The sequence below is a fragment of the Papaver somniferum genome, chromosome 8 (assembly GCF_003573695.1).
Source record: "Papaver somniferum cultivar HN1 chromosome 8, ASM357369v1, whole genome shotgun sequence".
NCBI lineage: Eukaryota > Viridiplantae > Streptophyta > Magnoliopsida > Ranunculales > Papaveraceae > Papaver > Papaver somniferum.
Window position 1 is genome coordinate 160,510,574 of NC_039365.1, and position 22,825 is coordinate 160,533,398.

Consider the following 22,825-nt stretch of genomic DNA (forward strand, 5'->3'; position numbering starts at 1 on the left):
TAACTTGTATGGTGCTAATAATTCATGTTTCGACCCATGCCCATGCGCATGTACCAAGCACCAAGTCCGTGTCTACTTGAAATTATTTTTTGCAAATTTGTAACTTGATAAATAATTTATTTAAGAGTTATTTATGGAAAAAAATAATTTGTTACAAGAAACAAAACCGTTTTATAAGAAAAAACCTAAACCTAACTTGATTTGCAAGTTAATTTTCCTATAAATACAACTCGAAAATCTCTTTTCAAAACACACAAGCAGCGACCATCTTTAGGTCTACTTTTCTTCATCTTCTTGCTTTTATTTTCGTGCGGTATTTTACTTCCATCCTCGTTGCTGAGTTTAAGAGTGGGTAACTTGTATGGTGCGAATAATTCATGTTTCGACCCATGCCCATGCGCGTGTACCAAGCACCAAGTCCGTGTCTACTTGAAATTATTTTTTGCAAATTTGTAACTTGATAAATAATTTATTTAAGAGTTATTTATGGAAAAAAATAATTTGTGTTTAATTGTTTTACAAGAAACAAAACTCGTTTTATAAGAAAAAACCTAAACCTAACTTGATTTGCAAGTTAATTTTCCTATAAATACAACTCGAAAATCTCTTTTCAAAACACACAAGCAGCGACCATCTTTAGGTCTACTTTTCTTCATCTTCTTGCTTTTATTTTCGTGCGGTATTTTACTTCCATCCCCGTTGCTGAGTTTAAGAGTGGGTAACTTGTATAGTGCTAATAATACATGTTTCGACCCATGCCCATGCGCGTGTACCAAGCACCAAGTCCGTGTCTACTTGAAATTATTTTTTGCAAATTTGTAATTTGATAAATAATTTATTTAAGAGTTATTTATGGAAAAAATAATTTGTGTTTAATTGTTTTACAAGAAACAAAACTCGTTTTATAAGAAAAAACCTAAACCTAACTTGATTTGCAAGTTAATTTTCCTATAAATACAACTCGAAAATCTCTTTTCAAAACACACAAGCAGCGATCATCTCTAGGTCTACTTTTCTTCATCTTCTTGCTTTTATTTTCGTGCGGCGTTTTACTTCCATCCCCGTTGCTGAGTTTAAGAGTGGGTAACTTGTATTGTGCTAATACAAGTTATATCGGGCAGTCTTATCCTGGACACATCTTCGCACGTTGGGGTTCAGCATTACTTTAGAGTATACTCGCGAACTAATGTGTTAAGGACAGCTTGTTGAACCTGTGATTCTTCCCTCATCAATTTGTTCGTGGTAGAGTTTTTTGAAACATGTTTCGACCCATGCCCATGCGCGTGTACCAAGCACCAAGTCCGTGTCTACTTGAAATTATTTTTTGCAAGTTTTTAACTTGATAAATAATTTATTTAAGAGTTTTATTTATGGAAAAAATTCCTTTTTTGTGTTTAATTGTTTTACAAGAAACAAAACTCGTTTTATAAGAAAAACCTAAACCTAACTTGATTTGCAAGTTAATTTTCCTATAAATACAACTCGAAAATCTCTTTTCAAAACACACAAGCAGCGACCATCTTTAGGTCTACTTTTCTTCATCTTCTTGCTTTTATTTTCGTGCGGTATTTTACTTCCATCCCCGTTGCTGAGTTTAAGAGTGGGTAACTTGTATGGTGCTAATAATACATGTTTCGACCCATGCCCATGCGCATGTACCAAGCACCAAGTCCGTGTCTACTTGAAATTATTTTTTGCAAATTTGTAACTTGATAAATAATTTATTTAAGAGTTATTTATGGAAAAAAATAATGTGTTTAATTGTTTTACAAGAAACAAAACTCGTTTTATAAGAAAAAACCTAAACCTAACTTGATTTGCAAGTTAATTTTCCTATAAATACAACTCGAAAATCTCTTTTCAAAACACACAAGCAGCGACCATCTTTAGGTCTACTTTTCTTCATCTTCTTGCTTTTATTTTCGTGCGGTATTTTACTTCCATCCCCGTTGCTGAGTTTAAGAGTGGGTAACTTGTATGGTGCTAATAATACATGTTTCGACCCATGCCCATGCGCGTGTACCAAGCACCAAGTCCGTGTCTACTTGAAATTATTTTTTGCAAATTTGTAACTTGATAAGTAATTTATTTAAGAGTTATTTATGGAAAAAAATAATTTGTGTTTAATTGTTTTACAAGAAACAAAACTCGTTTTATAAGAAAAAACCTAAACCTAACTTGATTTGCAAGTTAATTTTCCTATAAATACAACTCGAAAATCTCTTTTCAAAACACACAAGCAGCGACCATCTTTAGGTCTACTTTTCTTCATCTTCTTGCTTTTATTTTCGTGCGGTATTTTACTTCCATCCCCGTTGCTGAGTTTAAGAGTGGGTAACTTGTATGGTGCTAATAATACATGTTTCGACCCATGCCCATGCGCGTGTACCAAGCAGCAAGTCCGTGTCTATTTGAAATTATTTTTTGCAAATTTGTAACTTGATAAATAATTTATTTAAGAGTTATTTATGGAAAAAAATAATTTGTTACAAGAAACAAAACCCGTTTTATAAGAATAAACCTAAACCTAACTTGATTTGCAAGTTAATTTTCCTATAAATACAACTCGAAAATCTCTTTTCAAAACACACAAGCAGCGACCATCTTTAGGTCTACTTTTCTTCATCTTCTTGCTTTTATTTTCGTGCGGTATTTTACTTCCATCCCCGTTGCTGAGTTTAAGAGTGGGTAACTTGTATGGTGCTAATAATACATGTTTCGACCCATGCCCATGCGCGTGTACCAAGCACCAAGTCCGTGTCTACTTGAAATTATTTTTTGCAAATTTGTAACTTGATAAATAATTTATTTAAGAGTTATTTATGGAAAAAAATAATTTGTGTTTAATTGTTTTACAAGAAACAAAACTCGTTTTATAAGAAAAAATCTAAACCTAACTTGATTTGCAAGTTAATTTTCCTATAAATACAACTCGAAAATCTCTTTTCAAAACACACAAGCAGCGACCATCTTTAGGTCTACTTTTCTTCATCTTCTTGCTTTTATTTTCGTGCGGTATTTTACTTCCATCCCCGTTGCTGAGTTTAAGAGTGGGTAACTTGTATGGTGCTAATAATACATGTTTCGACCAATGCCCATGCGCGTGTACCAAGCACCAAGTCCGTGTCTACTTGAAATTATTTTTTGCAAATTTGTAACTTGATAAATAATTTATTTAAGAGTTATTTATGGAAAAAAATAATTTGTGTTTAATTGTTTTACAAGAAAAACAAAACTCGTTTTATAAGATAAAACCTAAACCTAACTTGATTTGCAAGTTAATTTTCCTATAAATACAACTCGAAAATCTCTTTTCAAAACACACAAGCAGCGACCATCTTTAGGTCTACTTTTCTTCATCTTCTTGCTTTTATTTTCGTGCGGTATTTTACTTCCATCCCCGTTGCTGAGTTTAAGAGTGGGTAACTTGTATGGTGCTAATAATACATGTTTCGACCCATGCCCATGCGCGTGTACCAAGCACCAAGTCCGTGTCTACTTGAAATTATTTTTTGCAATTTGTAACTTGATAAATAATTTATTTAAGAGTTATTTATGGAAAAAAATAATTTGTTACAAGAAACAAAACTCGTTTTATAAGAAAAAACCTAAACCTAACTTGATTTGCAAGTTAATTTTCCTATAAATACAACTCGAAAATCTCTTTTCAAAACACACAAGCAGCGACCATCTTTAGGTCTACTTTTCTTCATCTTCTTGCTTTTATTTTCGTGCGGTATTTTACTTCCATCCCCGTTGCTGAGTTTAAGAGTGGGTAACTTGTATGGTGCTAATAATACATGTTTCGACCCATGCCCATGCCCGTGTACCAAGCACCAAGTCCGTGTCTACTTGAAATTATTTTTTGCAAATTTGTAACTTGATAAATAATTTATTTAAGAGTTATTTATGGAAAAAAATAATTTGTGTTTAATTGTTTTACAAGAAACAAAACTCGTTTTATAAGAAAAAACCTAAACCTAACTTGATTTGCAAGTTAATTTTCCTATAAATACAACTCGAAAATCTCTTTTCAAAACACACAAGTAGCGACCATCTTTAGGTCTACTTTTCTTCATCTTCTTGCTTTTATTTTCGTGCGGTATTTTACTTCCATCCCCGTTGCTGAGTTTAAGAGTGGGTAACTTGTATGGTGCGAATAATACATGTTTCGACTCATGCCCATGCGCGTGTACCAAGCACCAAGTCCGTGTCTACTTGAAATTATTTTTTGCAAATTTGTAACTTGATAAATAATTTATTTAAGAGTTATTTATGGAAAAAAATAATTTGTTACAAGAAACAAAACTCGTTTTATAAGAAAAAACCTAAACCTAACTTGATTTGCAAGTTAATTTTCCTATAAATACAACTCGAAAATCTCTTTTCAAAACACACAAGCAGCGACCATCTTTAGGTCTACTTTTCTTCATCTTCTTGCTTTTATTTTCGTGCGGTATTTTACTTCCATCCCCGTTGCTGAGTTTAAGAGTGGGTAACTTGTATGGTGCGAATAATTCATGTTTCGACCCATGCCCATGCGCGTGTACCAAGCACCAAGTCCGTGTCTACTTGAAATTATTTTTTGAAAATTTGTAACTTGATAAATAATTTATTTAAGAGTTATTTATGGAAAAAAATAATTTGTGTTTAATTGTTTTACAAGAAACAAAACTCGTTTTATAAGAAAAAACCTAAACCTAACTTGATTTGCAAGTTAATTTTCCTATAAATACAACTCGAAAATCTCTTTTCAAAACACACAAGCAGCGACCATCTTTAGGTCTACTTTTCTTCATCTTCTTGCTTTTATTTTCGTGCGGTATTTTACTTCCATCCCCGTTGCTGAGTTTAAGAGTGGGTAACTTGTATAGTGCTAATAATACATGTTTCGACCCATGCCCATGCGCGTGTACCAAGCACCAAGTCCGTGTCTACTTGAAATTATTTTTTGCAAATTTGTAATTTGATAAATAATTTATTTAAGAGTTATTTATGGAAAAAATAATTTGTGTTTAATTGTTTTACAAGAAACAAAACTCGTTTTATAAGAAAAAACCTAAACCTAACTTGATTTGCAAGTTAATTTTCCTATAAATACAACTCGAAAATCTCTTTTCAAAACACACAAGCAGCGACCATCTTTAGGTCTACTTTTCTTCATCTTCTTGCTTTTATTTTCGTGCGGTATTTTACTTCCATCCTCGTTGCTGAGTTTAAGAGTGGGTAACTTGTATGGTGCGAATAATTCATGTTTCGACCCATGCCCATGCGCGTGTACCAAGCACCAAGTCCGTGTCTACTTGAAATTATTTTTTGCAAATTTGTAACTTGATAAATAATTTATTTAAGAGTTATTTATGGAAAAAAATAATTTGTGTTTAATTGTTTTACAAGAAACAAAACTCGTTTTATAAGAAAAAACCTAAACCTAACTTGATTTGCAAGTTAATTTTCCTATAAATACAACTCGAAAATCTCTTTTCAAAACACACAAGCAGCGACCATCTTTAGGTCTACTTTTCTTCATCTTCTTGCTTTTATTTTCGTGCGGTATTTTACTTCCATTCCCGTTGCTGAGTTTAAGAGTGGGTAACTTGTATGGTGCTAATAATACATGTTTCGACCCATGCCCATGCGCGTGTACCAAGCACCAAGTCCGTGTCTACTTGAAATTATTTTTTGCAAATTTGTAACTTGATAAATAATTTATTTAAGAGTTATTTATGGAAAAAAATAATTTGTTACAAGAAACAAAACTCGTTTTATAAGAAAAAACCTAAACCTAACTTGATTTTCAAGTTAATTTTCCTATAAATACAACTCGAAAATCTCTTTTCAAAACACACAAGCAGCGACCATCTTTAGGTCTACTTTTCTTCATCTTCTTGCTTTTATTTTCGTGCGGTATTTTACTTCCATCCCCGTTGCTGATTTTAAGAGTGGGTAACTTGTATGGTGCTAATAATTCATGTTTCGACCCATGCCCATGCGCGTGTACCAAGCACCAAGTCCGTGTCTACTTGAAATTATTTTTTGCAAATTTGTAACTTGATAAATAATTTATTTAAGAGTTATTTATGGAAAAAAATAATTTGTTACAAGAAACAAAACTCGTTTTATAAGAAAAAACCTAAACCTAACTTGATTTGCAAGTTAATTTTCCTATAAATACAACTCGAAAATCTCTTTTCAAAACACACAAGCAGCGACCATCTTTAGGTCTACTTTTCTTCATCTTCTTGCTTTTATTTTCGTGCTGTATTTTACTTCCATCCCCGTTTCTGAGTTTAAGAGTGGGTAACTTGTATGGTGCTAATAATACATGTTTCGACCCATGCCCATGCGCGTGTACCAAGCACCAAGTCCGTGTCTACTTGAAATTATTTTTTGCAAATTTGTAACTTGATAAATAATTTATTTAAGAGTTATTTATGGAAAAAAATAATTTGTTACAAGAAACAAAACTCGTTTTATAAGAAAAAACCTAAACCTAACTTGATTTGCAAGTTAATTTTCCTATAAATACAACTCGAAAATCTCTTTTCAAAACACACAAGCAGCGACCATCTTTAGGTCTACTTTTCTTCATCTTCTTGCTTTTATTTTCGTGCGGTATTTTACTTCCATCCCCGTTGCTGATTTTAAGAGTGGGTAACTTGTATGGTGCTAATAATTCATGTTTCGACCCATGCCCATGCGCGTGTACCAAGCACCAAGTCCGTGTCTACTTGAAATTATTTTTGCAAATTTGTAACTTGATAAATAATTTATTTAAGAGTTATTTATGGAAAAAAATAATTTGTTACAAGAAACAAAACCGTTTTATAAGAAAAAACCTAAACCTAACTTGATTTGCAAGTTAATTTTCCTATAAATACAACTCGAAAATCTTTTTTCAAAACACACAAGCAGCGACCATCTTTAGGTCTACTTTTCTTCATCTTCTTGCTTTTATTTTCGTGCGGTATTTTACTTCCATCCCCGTTGCTGAGTTTAAGAGTGGGTAACTTGTATGGTGCTAATAATACATGTTTCGACCCATGCCCATGCGCGTGTACCAAGCACCAAGTCCGTGTCTACTTGAAATTATTTTTTGCAAATTTGTAACTTGATAAATAATTTATTTAAGAGTTATTTATGGAAAAAAATAATTTGTGTTTAATTGTTTTACAAGAAACAAAACTCGTTTTATAAGAAAAAACCTAAACCTAACTTGATTTGCAAGTTAATTTTCCTATAAATACAACTCGAAAATCTCTTTTCAAAACACAAAAGCAGCGACCATCTTTAGGTCTACTTTTCTTCATCTTCTTGCTTTTATTTTCGTGCGGTATTTTACTTCCATCCCCGTTGCTGAGTTTAAGAGTGGGTAACTTGTATGGTGCTAATAATACATGTTTCGACCCATGCCCATGCGCGTGTACCAAGCACCAAGTCCGTGTCTACTTGAAATTATTTTTTGCAAATTTGTAACTTGATAAATAATTTATTTAAGAGTTATTTATGGAAAAAAATAATTTGTTACAAGAAACAAAACCCGTTTTATAAGAAAAAACCTAAACCTAACTTGATTTGCAAGTTAAGTTTCCTATAAATACAACTCGAAAATCTCTTTTCAAAACACACAAGCAGCGACCATCTTTAGGTCTACTTTTCTTCATCTTCTTGCTTTTATTTTCGTGCGGTATTTTACTTCCATCCCCGTTGCTGAGTTTAAGAGTGGGTAACTTGTATGGTGCTAATAATACATGTTTCGACCCATGCCCATGCGCGTGTACCAAGCACCAAGTCCGTGTCTACTTGAAATTATTTTTTGCAAATTTGTAACTTGATAAATAATTTATTTAAGAGTTATTTATGGAAAAAAATAATTTGTGTTTAATTGTTTTACAAGAAACAAAACTCGTTTTATAAGAAAAAACCTAAACCTAACTTGATTTGCAAGTTAATTTTCCTATAAATACAACTCGAAAATCTCTTTTCAAAACACACAAGCAGCGACCATCTTTAGGTCTACTTTTCTTCATCTTCTTGCTTTTATTTTCGTGCGGTGTTTTACTTCCATCCCCGTTGCTGAGTTTAAGAGTGGGTAACTTGTATGGTGCTAATAATACATGTTTCGACCCATGCCCATGCGCGTGTACCGAGCACCAAGTCCGTGTCTACTTGAAATTATTTTTTGCAAATTTGTAACTTGATAAATAATTTATTTAAGAGTTATTTATGGAAAAAAATAATTTGTGTTTAATTGTTTTACAAGAAACAAAACTCGTTTTATAAGAAAAAACCTAAACCTAACTTGATTTGCAAGTTAATTTTCCTATAAATACAACTCGAAAATCTCTTTTCAAAACACACAAGCAGCGACCATCTTTAGGTCTACTTTTCTTCATCTTCTTGCTTTTATTTTCGTGCGGTATTTTACTTCCATTCCCGTTGCTGAGTTTAAGAGTGGGTAACTTGTATGGTGCTAATAATACATGTTTCGACCCATGCCCATGCGCGTGTACCAAGCACCAAGTCCGTGTCTACTTGAAATTATTTTTTGCAAATTTGTAACTTGATAAATAATTTATTTAAGAGTTATTTATGGAAAAAAATAATTTGTTACAAGAAACAAAACTCGTTTTATAAGAAAAAACCTAAACCTAACTTGATTTGCAAGTTAATTTTCCTATAAATACAACTCGAAAATCTCTTTTCAAAACACACAAGCAGCGACCATCTTTAGGTCTACTTTTCTTCATCTTCTTGCTTTTATTTTCGTGCGGTATTTTACTTCCATCCCCGTTGCTGAGTTTAAGAGTGGGTAACTTGTATGGTGCGAATAATTCATGTTTCGACCCATGCCCATGCGCGTGTACCAAGCACCAAGTCCGTGTCTACTTGAAATTATTTTTTGAAAATTTGTAACTTGATAAATAATTTATTTAAGAGTTATTTATGGAAAAAAATAATTTGTGTTTAATTGTTTTACAAGAAACAAAACTCGTTTTATAAGAAAAAACCTAAACCTAACTTGATTTGCAAGTTAATTTTCCTATAAATACAACTCGAAAATCTCTTTTCAAAACACACAAGCAGCGACCATCTTTAGGTCTACTTTTCTTCATCTTCTTGCTTTTATTTTCGTGCGGTATTTTACTTCCATCCCCGTTGCTGAGTTTAAGAGTGGGTAACTTGTATGGTGCTAATAATACATGTTTCGATCCATGCCCATGCGCGTGTACCAAGCACCAAGTCCGTGTCTACTTGAAATTATTTTTTGCAAATTTGTAACTTGATAAATAATTTATTTAAGAGTTATTTATGGAAAAAAATAATTTGTGTTTAATTGTTTTACAAGAAACAAAACTCGTTTTATAAGAAAAAACCTAAACCTAACTTGATTTGCAAGTTAATTTTCCTATAAATACAACTCGAAAATCTCTTTTCAAAACACACAAGCAGCGACCATCTTTAGGTCTACTTTTCTTCATCTTCTTGCTTTTATTTTCGTGCGGTATTTTACTTCCATCCCCGTTGCTGATTTTAAGAGTGGGTAACTTGTATGGTGCTAATAATTCATGTTTCGACCCATGCCCATGCGCGTGTACCAAGCACCAAGTCCGTGTCTACTTGAAATTATTTTTTGCAAATTTGTAACTTGATAAATAATTTATTTAAGAGTTATTTATGGAAAAAAATAATTTGTTACAAGAAACAAAACCCGTTTTATAAGAAAAAACCTAAACCTAACTTGATTTGCAAGTTAATTTTCCTATAAATACAACTCGAAAATCTCTTTTCAAAACACACAAGCAGCGACCATCTTTAGGTCTACTTTTCTTCATCTTCTTGCTTTTATTTTCGTGCGGTATTTTACTTCCATCCCCGTTGCTGAGTTTAAGAGTGGGTAACTTGTATGGTGCTAATAATACATGTTTCGACCCATGCCCATGCGCGTGTACCAAGCACCAAGTCCGTGTCTACTTGAAATTATTTTTTGCAAATTTGTAACTTGATAAATAATTTATTTAAGAGTTATTTATGGAAAAAAATAATTTGTGTTTAATTGTTTTACAAGAAACAAAACTCGTTTTATAAGAAAAAACCTAAATCTAACTTGATTTGCAAGTTAATTTTCCTATAAATACAACTCGAAAATCTCTTTTCAAAACACACAAGCAGCGACCATCTTTAGGTCTACTTTTCTTCATCTTCTTGCTTTTATTTTCGTGCGGTATTTTACTTCCATCCCCGTTGCTGAGTTTAAGAGTGGGTAACTTGTATGGTGCTAATAATACATGTTTCGACCCATGCCCATGCGCGTGTACCAAGCACCAAGTCCGTGTCTACTTGAAATTATTTTTTGCAAATTTGTAACTTGATAAATAATTTATTTAAGAGTTATTTATGGAAAAAAATAATTTGTTACAAGAAACAAAACCCGTTTTATAAGAAAAAACCTAAACCTAACTTGATTTGCAAGTTAAATTTCCTATAAATACAACTCGAAAATCTCTTTTCAAAACACACAAGCAGCGACCATCTTTAGGTCTACTTTTCTTCATCTTCTTGCTTTTATTTTCGTGCGGTATTTTACTTCCATCCCCGTTGCTGAGTTTAAGAGTGGGTAACTTGTATGGTGCTAATAATACATGTTTCGACCCATGCCCATGCGCGTGTACCAAGCACCAAGTCCGTGTCTACTTGAAATTATTTTTTGCAAATTTATAACTTGATAAATAATTTATTTAAGAGTTATTTATGGAAAAAAATAATTTGTGTTTAATTGTTTTACAAGAAACAAAACTCGTTTTATAAGATAAAACCTAAACCTAACTTGATTTGCAAGTTAATTTTCCTATAAATACAACTCGAAAATCTCTTTTCAAAACACACAAGCAGCGACCATCTTTAGGTCTACTTTTCTTCATCTTCTTGCTTTTATTTTCGTGCGGTATTTTACTTCCATCCCCGTTGCTGAGTTTAAGAGTGGGTAACTTGTATGGTGCTAATAATACATGTTTCGACCCATGCCCATGCGCGTGTACCAAGCACCAAGTCCGTGTCTACTTGAAATTATTTTTTGCAAATTTGTAACTTGATAAATAATTTATTTAAGAGTTATTTATGGAAAAAATAATTTGTTACAAGAAACAAAACTCGTTTTATAAGAAAAAACCTAAACCTAACTTGATTTGCAAGTTAATTTTCCTATAAATACAACTCGAAAATCTCTTTTCAAAACACACAAGCAGCGACCATCTTTAGGTCTACTTTTCTTCATCTTCTTGCTTTTATTTTCGTGCGGTATTTTACTTCCATCCCCGTTGCTGAGTTTAAGAGTGGGTAACTTGTATGGTGCTAATAATACATGTTTCTACCCATGCCCATGCGCGTGTACCAAGCACCAAGTCCGTGTCTACTTGAAATTATTTTTTGCAAATTTGTAACTTGATAAATAATTTATTTAAGAGTTATTTATGGAAAAAAATAATTTGTTACAAGAAACAAAACTCGTTTTATAAGAAAAAACCTAAACCTAACTTGATTTGCAAGTTAATTTTCCTATAAATACAACTCGAAAATCTATTTTCAAAACACACAAGCAGCGACCATCTTTAGGTCTACTTTTCTTCATCTTCTTGCTTTTATTTTCGTGCGGTATTTTACTTCCATCCCCGTTGCTGATTTTAAGAGTGGGTAACTTGTATGGTGCTAATAATTCATGTTTCGACCCATGCCCATGCGCATGTACCAAGCACCAAGTCCGTGTCTACTTGAAATTATTTTTTGCAAATTTGTAACTTGATAAATAATTTATTTAAGAGTTATTTATGGAAAAAAATAATTTGTTACAAGAAACAAAACCGTTTTATAAGAAAAAACCTAAACCTAACTTGATTTGCAAGTTAATTTTCCTATAAATACAACTCGAAAATCTCTTTTCAAAACACACAAGCAGCGACCATCTTTAGGTCTACTTTTCTTCATCTTCTTGCTTTTATTTTCGTGCGGTATTTTACTTCCATCCTCGTTGCTGAGTTTAAGAGTGGGTAACTTGTATGGTGCGAATAATTCATGTTTCGACCCATGCCCATGCGCGTGTACCAAGCACCAAGTCCGTGTCTACTTGAAATTATTTTTTGCAAATTTGTAACTTGATAAATAATTTATTTAAGAGTTATTTATGGAAAAAAATAATTTGTGTTTAATTGTTTTACAAGAAACAAAACTCGTTTTATAAGAAAAAACCTAAACCTAACTTGATTTGCAAGTTAATTTTCCTATAAATACAACTCGAAAATCTCTTTTCAAAACACACAAGCAGCGACCATCTTTAGGTCTACTTTTCTTCATCTTCTTGCTTTTATTTTCGTGCGGTATTTTACTTCCATCCCCGTTGCTGAGTTTAAGAGTGGGTAACTTGTATGGTGCTAATAATACATGTTTCGACCAATGCCCATGCGCGTGTACCAAGCACCAAGTCCGTGTCTACTAGAAATTATTTTTTGCAAATTTGTAATTTGATAAATAATTTATTTAAGAGTTATTTATGGAAAAAAATAATTTGTGTTTAATTGTTTTACAAGAAACAAAACTCGTTTTATAAGAAAAAACCTAAACCTAACTTGATTTGCAAATTAATTTTCCTATAAATACAACTCGAAAATCTCTTTTCAAAACACACAAGCAGCGACCATCTTTAGGTCTACTTTTCTTCATCTTCTTGCTTTTATTTTCGTGCGGTATTTTACTTCCATCCCCGTTGCTGAGTTTAAGAGTGGGTAACTTGTATGGTGCTAATAATACATGTTTCGACCCATGCCCATGCGCGTGTACCAAGCACCAAGTCCGTGTCTACTTGAAATTATTTTTGCAAATTTGTAACTTGATAAATAATTTATTTAAGAGTTATTTATGGAAAAAAATAATTTGTTACAAGAAACAAAACCGTTTTATAAGAAAAAACCTAAACCTAACTTGATTTGCAAGTTAATTTTCCTATAAATACAACTCGAAAATCTTTTTTCAAAACACACAAGCAGCGACCATCTTTAGGTCTACTTTTCTTCATCTTCTTGCTTTTATTTTCGTGCGGTATTTTACTTCCATCCCCGTTGCTGAGTTTAAGAGTGGGTAACTTGTATGGTGCTAATAATACATGTTTCGACCCATGCCCATGCGCGTGTACCAAGCACCAAGTCCGTGTCTACTTGAAATTATTTTTTGCAAATTTGTAACTTGATAAATAATTTATTTAAGAGTTATTTATGGAAAAAAATAATTTGTGTTTAATTGTTTTACAAGAAACAAAACTCGTTTTATAAGAAAAAACCTAAACCTAACTTGATTTGCAAGTTAATTTTCCTATAAATACAACTCGAAAATCTCTTTTCAAAACACACAAGCAGCGACCATCTTTAGGTCTACTTTTCTTCATCTTCTTGCTTTTATTTTCGTGCGGTATTTTACTTCCATCCCCGTTGCTGAGTTTAAGAGTGGGTAACTTGTATGGTGCTAATAATACATGTTTCGACCCATGCCCATGCACGTGTACCAAGCACCAAGTCCATATCTACTTGAAATTATTTTTTGCAAATTTGTAACTTGATAAATAATTTATTTAAGAGTTATTTATGGAAAAAAATAATTTGTTACAAGAAACAAAACTCGTTTTATAAGAAAAAACCTAAACCTAACTTGATTTGCAAGTTAATTTTCCTATAAATACAACTCGAAAATCTCTTTTCAAAACACACAAGCAGCGACCATCTTTAGGTCTACTTTTCTTCATCTTCTTGCTTTTATTTTCGTGCGGTATTTTACTTCCATCCCCGTTGCTGAGTTTAAGAGTGGGTAACTTGTATGGTGCGAATAATTCATGTTTCGACCCATGCCCATGCGCGTGTACCAAGCACCAAGTCCGTGTCTACTTGAAATTATTTTTTGAAAATTTGTAACTTGATAAATAATTTATTTAAGAGTTATTTATGGAAAAAAATAATTTGTGTTTAATTGTTTTACAAGAAACAAAACTCGTTTTATAAGAAAAAACCTAAACCTAACTTGATTTGCAAGTTAATTTTCCTATAAATACAACTCGAAAATCTCTTTTCAAAACACACAAGCAGCGACCATCTTTAGGTCTACTTTTCTTCATCTTCTTGCTTTTATTTTCGTGCGGTATTTTACTTCCATCCCCGTTGCTGAGTTTAAGAGTGGGTAACTTGTATGGTGCTAATAATACATGTTTCGATCCATGCCCATGCGCGTGTACCAAGCACCAAGTCCGTGTCTACTTGAAATTATTTTTTGCAAATTTGTAACTTGATAAATAATTTATTTAAGAGTTATTTATGGAAAAAAATAATTTGTGTTTAATTGTTTTACAAGAAACAAAACTCGTTTTATAAGAAAAAACCTAAACCTAACTTGATTTGCAAGTTAATTTTCCTATAAATACAACTCGAAAATCTCTTTTCAAAACACACAAGCAGCGACCATCTTTAGGTCTACTTTTCTTCATCTTCTTGCTTTTATTTTCGTGCGGTATTTTACTTCCATCCCCGTTGCTGAGTTTAAGAGTGGATAACTTGTATGGTGCTAATAATACATGTTTCGACCCATGCCCATGCGCGTGTACCAACCACCAAGTCCGTGTCTACTTGAAATTATTTTTTGCAAATTTGTAACTTGATAAATAATTTATTTAAGAGTTATTTATGGAAAAAAATAATTTGTGTTTAATTGTTTTACAAGAAACAAAACTCGTTTTATAAGAAAAAACCTAAACCTAACTTGATTTGCAAGTTAATTTTCCTATAAATACAACTCGAAAATCTCTTTTCAAAACACACAAGCAGCGACCATCTCTAGGTCTTTTCTTCATCTTCTTGCTTTTATTTTCGTGCAGCGTTTTACTTCCATCCCGACCCATGTTTCGACCCATGCCCATGCGCGTGTACCAAGCACCAAGTCCGTGTCTACTTGAAATTATTTTTTGCAAGTTTTTAACTTGATAAATAATTTATTTAAGAGTTTTATTTATGGAAAATTCTTTTTCTGTGTTTAATTGTTTTACAAGAAACAAAACTCGTTTTATAAGAAAAAACCTAAACCTAACTTGATTTGCAAGTTAATTTTCCTATAAATACAACTCGAAAATCTCTTTTCAAAACACACAAGCAGCGACCATCTTTAGGTCTTTTCTTCATCTTCTTGCTTTTATTTTCGTGCGGCGTTTTACTTCCATCCCCGTTGCTGAGTTTAAGAGTGGGTAACTTGTAATACATGTTTCGACCCATGCCCATGCGCGTGTACCAAGCACCAATTTCGTGTCTACTTGAAATTATTTTTTGCAAGTTTTTAACTTGATAAATAATTTATTTAAGAGTTTTATTTATGGAAAAAATTCCTTTTTTGTGTTTAATTGTTTTACAAGAAACAAAACTCGTTTTATAAGAAAAAACCTAAACCTAACTTGATTTGCAAGTTAATTTTCCTATAAATACAACTCGAAAATCTCTTTTCAAAACACACAAGCAGCGACCATCTTTAGGTCTACTTTTCTTCATCTTCTTGCTTTTATTTTCGTGCGGTATTTTACTTCCATCCCCGTTGCTGAGTTTAAGAGTGGGTAACTTGTATGGTGCTAATAATACATGTTTCGACCCATGCCCATGCGCGTGTACCAAGCACCAAGTCCGTGTCTACTTGAAATTATTTTTTGCAAATTTGTAATTTGATAAATAATTTATTTAAGAGTTATTTATGGAAAAAATAATTTGTGTTTAATTGTATTACAAGAAACAAAACTCGTTTTATAAGAAAAAACCTAAACCTAACTTGATTTGCAAGTTAATTTTCCTATAAATACAACTCGAAAATCTCTTTTCAAAACACACAAGCAGCGACCATCTTTAGGTCTACTTTTCTTCATCTTCTTGCTTTTATTTTCGTGCGGTATTTTACTTCCATCCCCGTTGCTGAGTTTAAGAGTGGGTAACTTGTATGGTGCTAATAATACATGTTTCGACCCATGCCCATGCGCGTGTACCAAGCACCAAGTCCGTGTCTACTTGAAATTATTTTTTGCAAATTTGTAACTTGATAAATAATTTATTTAAGAGTTATTTATGGAAAAAAATAATTTGTGTTTAATTGTTTTACAAGAAACAAAACTCGTTTTATAAGAAAAAACCTAAACCTAACTTGATTTGCAAGTTAATTTTCATATAAATACAACTCGAAAATCTCTTTTCAAAACACACAAGCAGCGACCATCTTTAGGTCTACTTTTCTTCATCTTCTTGCTTTTATTTTCGTGCGGTATTTTACTTCCATCCCCGTTGCTGAGTTTAAGAGTGGGTAACTTGTATGGTGCTAATAATACATGTTTCGACCCATGCCCATGCGCGTGTACCAAGCACCAAGTCCGTGTCTACTTGAAATTATTTTTTGCAAATTTGTAACTTGATAAATAATTTATTTAAGAGTTATTTATGGAAAAAAATAATTTGTTACAAGAAACAAAACCCGTTTTATAAGAAAAAACCTAAACCTAACTTGATTTGCAAGTTAAGTTTCCTATAAATACAACTCGAAAATCTCTTTTCAAAACACACAAGCAGCGACCATCTTTAGGTCTACTTTTCTTCATCTTCTTGCTTTTATTTTCGTGCGGTATTTTACTTCCATCCCCGTTGCTGAGTTTAAGAGTGGGTAACTTGTATGGTGCTAATAATACATGTTTCGACCCATGCCCATGCGCGTGTACCAAGCACCAAGTCCGTGTCTACTTGAAATTATTTTTTGCAAATTTGTAACTTGATAAATAATTTATTTAAGAGTTATTTATGGAAAAAAATAATTTGTGTTTAATTGTTTTACAAGAAACAAAACTCGTTTTATAAGAAAAAACCTAAACCTAACTTGATTTGCAAGTTAATTTTCCTATAAATACAACTCGAAAATCTTTTTTCAAAACACACAAGCAGCGACCATCTTTAGGTCTACTTTTCTTCATCTTCTTGCTTTTATTTTCGTGCGGTATTTTACTTCCATCCCCGTTGCTGAGTTTAAGAGTGGGTAACTTGTATGGTGCTAATAATACATGTTTCGACCCATGCCCATGCGCGTGTACCAAGCACCAAGTCCGTGTCTACTTGAAATTATTTTTTGCAAATTTGTAACTTGATAAATAATTTATTTAAGAGTTATTTATGGAAAAAAATAATTTGTGTTTAATTGTTTTACAAGAAACAAAACTCGTTTTATAAGAAAAAACCTAAACCTAACTTGATTTGCAAGTTAATTTTCCTATAAATATAACTCGAAAATCTCTTTTCAAAACACACAAGCAGCGACCATCTTTAGGTCTACTTTTCTTCATCTTCTTGCTTTTATTTTCGTGCGGTATTTTACTTCCATCCCCGTTGCTGAGTTTAAGAGTGGGTAACTTGTATGGTGCTAATAATACATGTTTCGACCCATGCCCATGCCCGTGTACCAAGCACCAAGTCCGTGTCTACTTGAAATTATTTTTTGCAAATTTGTAACTTGATAAATAATTTATTTAAGAGTTATTTATGGAAAAAAATAATTTGTGTTTAATTGTTTTACAAGAAACAAAACTCGTTTTATAAGAAAAAACCTAAACCTAACTTGATTTGCAAGTTAATTTTCCTATAAATACAACTCGAAAATCTCTTTTCAAAACACACAAGTAGCGACCATCTTTAGGTCTACTTTTCTTCATCTTCTTGCTTTTATTTTCGTGCGGTATTTTACTTCCATCCCCGTTGCTGAGTTTAAGAGTGGGTAACTTGTATGGTGCGAATAATACATGTTTCGACTCATGCCCATGCGCGTGTACCAAGCACCAAGTCCGTGTCTACTTGAAATTATTTTTTGCAAATTTGTAACTTGATAAATAATTTATTTAAGAGTTATTTATGGAAAAAAATAATTTGTTACAAGAAACAAAACTCGTTTTATAAGAAAAAACCTAAACCTAACTTGATTTGCAAGTTAATTTTCCTATAAATACAACTCGAAAATCTCTTTTCAAAACACACAAGCAGCGACCATCTTTAGGTCTACTTTTCTTCATCTTCTTGCTTTTATTTTCGTGCGGTATTTTACTTCCATCCCCGTTGCTGATTTTAAGAGTGGGTAACTTGTATGGTGCTAATAATTCATGTTTCGACCCATGCCCATGCGCGTGTACCAAGCACCAAGTCCGTGTCTACTTGAAATTATTTTTGCAAATTTGTAACTTGATAAATAATTTATTTAAGAGTTATTTATGGAAAAAAATAATTTGTTACAAGAAACAAAACCGTTTTATAAGAAAAAACCTAAACCTAACTTGATTTGCAAGTTAATTTTCCTATAAATACAACTCGAAAATCTCTTTTCAAAACACACAAGCAGCGACCATCTTTAGGTCTACTTTTCTTCATCTTCTTGCTTTTATTTTCGTGCGGTATTTTACTTCCATCCCCGTTGCTGATTTTAAGAGTGGGTAACTTGTATGGTGCTAATAATTCATGTTTCGACCCATGCCCATGCGCGTGTACCAAGCACCAAGTCCGTGTCTACTTGAAATTATTTTTTGTAAATTTGTAACTTGATAAATAATTTATTTAAGAGTTATTTATGGAAAAAAATAATTTGTTACAAGAAACAAAACTCGTTTTATAAGAAAAAACCTAAACCTAACTTGATTTGCAAGTTAATTTTCCTATAAATACAACTCGAAAATCTCTTTTCAAAACACACAAGCAGCGACCATCTTTAGGTCTACTTTTCTTCATCTTCTTGCTTTTATTTTCGTGCGGTATTTTACTTCCATCCTCGTTGCTGATTTTAAGAGTGGGTAACTTGTATGGTGCTAATAATTCATGTTTCGACCCATGCCCATGCGCGTGTACCAAGCACCAAGTCCGTGTCTACTTGAAATTATTTTTTGCAAATTTGTAACTTGATAAATAATTTATTTAAGAGTTATTTATGGAAAAAAATAATTTGTGTTTAATTGTTTTACAAGAAACAAAACTCGTTTTATAAGAAAAAACCTAAACCTAACTTGATTTGCAAGTTAATTTTCCTATAAATACAACTCGAAAATCTCTTTTCAAAACACACAAGCAGCGACCATCTTTAGGTCTACTTTTCTTCATCTTCTTGCTTTTATTTTCGTGCGGTATTTTACTTCCATCCCCGTTGCTGAGTTTAAGAGTGGGTAACTTGTATGGTGCTAATAATACATGTTTCGACCCATGCCCATGCGCGTGTACGAAGCACCAAGTCCGTGTCTACTTGAAATTATTTTTTGCAAATTTGTAACTTGATAAATAATTTATTTAAGAGTTATTTATGGAAAAAAATAATTTGTTACAAGAAACAAAACTCGTTTTATAAGAAAAAACCTAAACCTAACTTGATTTGCAAGTTAATTTTCCTATAAATACAACTCGAAAATCTCTTTTCAAAACACACAAGCAGCGACCATCTTTAGGTCTACTTTTCTTCATCTTCTTGCTTTTATTTTCGTGCGGTGTTTTACTTCCATCCCCGTTGCTGAGTTTAAGAGTGGGTAACTTGTATGGTGCTAATACAAGTTATATCGGGCAGTCTTATCCTGGACACATCTTCGCACGTTGGGGTTTAGCATTACTTTAGAGTATACCCGCGAACTAATGTGTTAAGGACAGCTTGTTGAACCTGTGATTCTGCCCTCATCAATTTGTTCGTGGTAGAGTTGTTTGATACGGTTCTTTATATTTATTGTTTAATACATCTGACGTTTCTTCTATTGTTGCAACACTCCAACACCATATATTATAATGGAATTCATGTTTTGACGAAAACTCTGAACTGGTTGCAGTATTGATAACTGTCAATGGTTTCAAGGCTGCTGACGTAATAAAAGATGGTGCAGAAGGAAATCGAGGATGGATGGTTACTTCTCTAAATAATCTGATAAGCTTACACGAGTCATGATTATTTAATATAAAGGTGCAGAGTAGTGCGCTTCCTTGGATGGAGCTTACGAAAATGTTAAGTTTTGATTTTGGTAGTTCGACAGAATCATTCAGTGGTGCTCTAAATTAGCATCAACTATTTTGAGCAGGCACCGTGTCCTCCACTCAGTGAAGTCTTAATACTTATCAAACAGTTTTTGATACTTATCAAACAGTTTGTGATATATCATGTAAAATATATGTACACGAAAACACATTTCTTTTACGAAAATGTATGTTTTTTATTGAAAAATTATTGAATGAAATGACAGGCGCATCGCACATGCGTGCTATACTAGTTTACAAAATGCGAATGATTCTGGAACTACACCCATACCGGAACAAAAGGGACAATTTAAACGAAAATGTTAAACGCCCAGAGTTTTATCCCTACAAAACCTCCCGACTGAAACAGATCAGGGGACTCACTCCACCGCTCCAAATCCCAATGTATAGAACGTTTTTCTCTCGTCCATTATTAGATACCCTCTCGGGAAAAACTACGGGACGAATTGCGGTAGGTGTATCACTCCACCGACTTAAATATGTTCTTGGAATATCTTCCCGTAGTTGCAAATAAAACTTAAAAGAAATACACTTGTTTTTCGGTGGTGCTATTCAGCTCTCTATTATCCACCTCCCTAGTCTGCTCCTTCCAATCTAAACCCTACATTTGGAAAATAATGAACCCTATACATACTTGAATGTGATTCAAATTCTAGATGTGTGGTGTAAATTGGGAGGAGCAAAATAGGGAGGTGGAAAATAGGGAGGTGAATATCATTTCCGCTTGTTTATCCATTTGGTCATTGAGGTCAAGGCGCGTAATCGGTAATTTTGAAAAGTTGAAATCACTATTTAGCAAGCATGAATGATTTGGAAAGTTTGACTGTATGGTCATAATGATGTGGATAAGAAAAAGTAGTGTGATAAGAAGAAAAAGAAAACACAGCCATCGACTCTACTCTAGTGTTATTAATTTCACAAAATTGATTAAAAAGACCAAAATCAATAATTTCTGGATGAAAAGGACATTTAGATTTTGAAACTGTTTAAATGGACAAAAATTTAAAAATAGCCGGGATGTAAACAGTTTCATCCTACCCATTTCTAAATACTTTTTTTTATTTTTAATTTACATCAGGATGCACCCAGTTTTATCTTTGTTATTTGTTAAATTTAAATCAGGATAAATCCAGTTTTAAAATATTTGGACAAATGATCAAATTGCCAACGAAGGCCACACAGACTCTACACATATCACAGCAAAGGTCTTGCATAAAAAGCCAACGAGTCAACGTTGTTCTTTCTGGATAGAGTCAGCCGTTCATTTCCTCCTTTTGTATAAAGTATAAATTCACGTTTCTTTTGTGCACTAAAAGGAAGGAAACTCTAGCTAGCTTTTGTGCAGAATACATTCTTAAGTCTAGTTTAGTTGTTCCTTTTGTTACCGCATCAAAAGCAGTAGTATTAATTTTATCAAAAACATGTTATACCGCATGAACAAGTGCTTCAAGTAGCAAGCAACTGATGATGCCCGCACAAATACGACTAATGGCTTTCACACATGGTATGGCTAGTTATAGCAGAGGTGAAAATGCAAAAACTTCGCCTTCTGATTAACTAGTGGGCGCCTTGACCTATGTGGATTCCTCCATTGTCCATTGATAGCATCGGTGGTTAAGTAGAAGGTAGGGGTGTGCAAAAAATCCGGAACCACGAATTTCATCCGCAATCGTCCGCAAAATTACGGGTGAAAACTAATCCGCAAGTGTCTATGAACCGGACACGGGTGAATTCTCTAATCCGCAAGGTTTAGTGGTTTGGTTGCAGTTGGTTTTGTAAATCCGCGGATTCATCCGCACCGTAGGATAATAAGTATGGTGCCCCATTGATATAGAGGATGAGGCCCTCTTCTGAACTCCCTGTTTACTCTGTGTTCGAAAATCCAAATTACAGCGCCAACGATAAAAAAGAAGCCCCAGTTGTTACCCAGAGCTTCCACTTCAATGGCTCGAGAAATATCCATGTATCCCTGCTGATATGTTTTTGCACTAGCACAACCATTGATGCACCTACTTCAGCATATGGTAACGTAAAATCAACAATCTCTGATCGATTGGCTGTAATAGTAACATCTCCATCTACGACATCAAAATTCTGTTAAGAAGAATATAAGTATAAATTATGAAAATAATATTAATATAACCGTTTGAAAAGAATCTTTTGGGAAAATATAAAGTAACCTGAGAATTCACTTGATACACAAGATCATCGTAACTTCCAGCTATTCTTCCTTCGCTATTCTGATAAGGAATGAGGTCATAGAATACAACATATGGAAGCATTTCCAATGCAGCTTTAAACATATCTGTGCAATAACCAGTGACTTCATACCCAGTAAAACTACTAGAATTCTTTTCTAGCTTCACGAACTCACTAAAACCGTCTTTTACTGGAACTCCAATTCCTAACCTTTTCGCGTTAGTTAGAATCATTTCAATTTTTTTTATGACTAAATCTGTAGTTAATCCGCATCCGGTCCGTATCATCCACTGATCCGCGGATGTGAAAACCGCGGGTGATTGGACCGGACACGGTTTGATTTCCAAATCCACAACTTTGACGGATTGGACGCGGGTGACCCCTAATCCGCAACCGTCCGTCCATTGCACACCCTTAATAGCAGGGATCCTTGCTTAAAAGCCCATGCGCAACCGATCCCATAAACGTATGGGTGTAACATGTCATGTTCGAAAGGGATCAGGAATGCACTATGCAAGCAAGCATTGATGAAATGAGAGTGA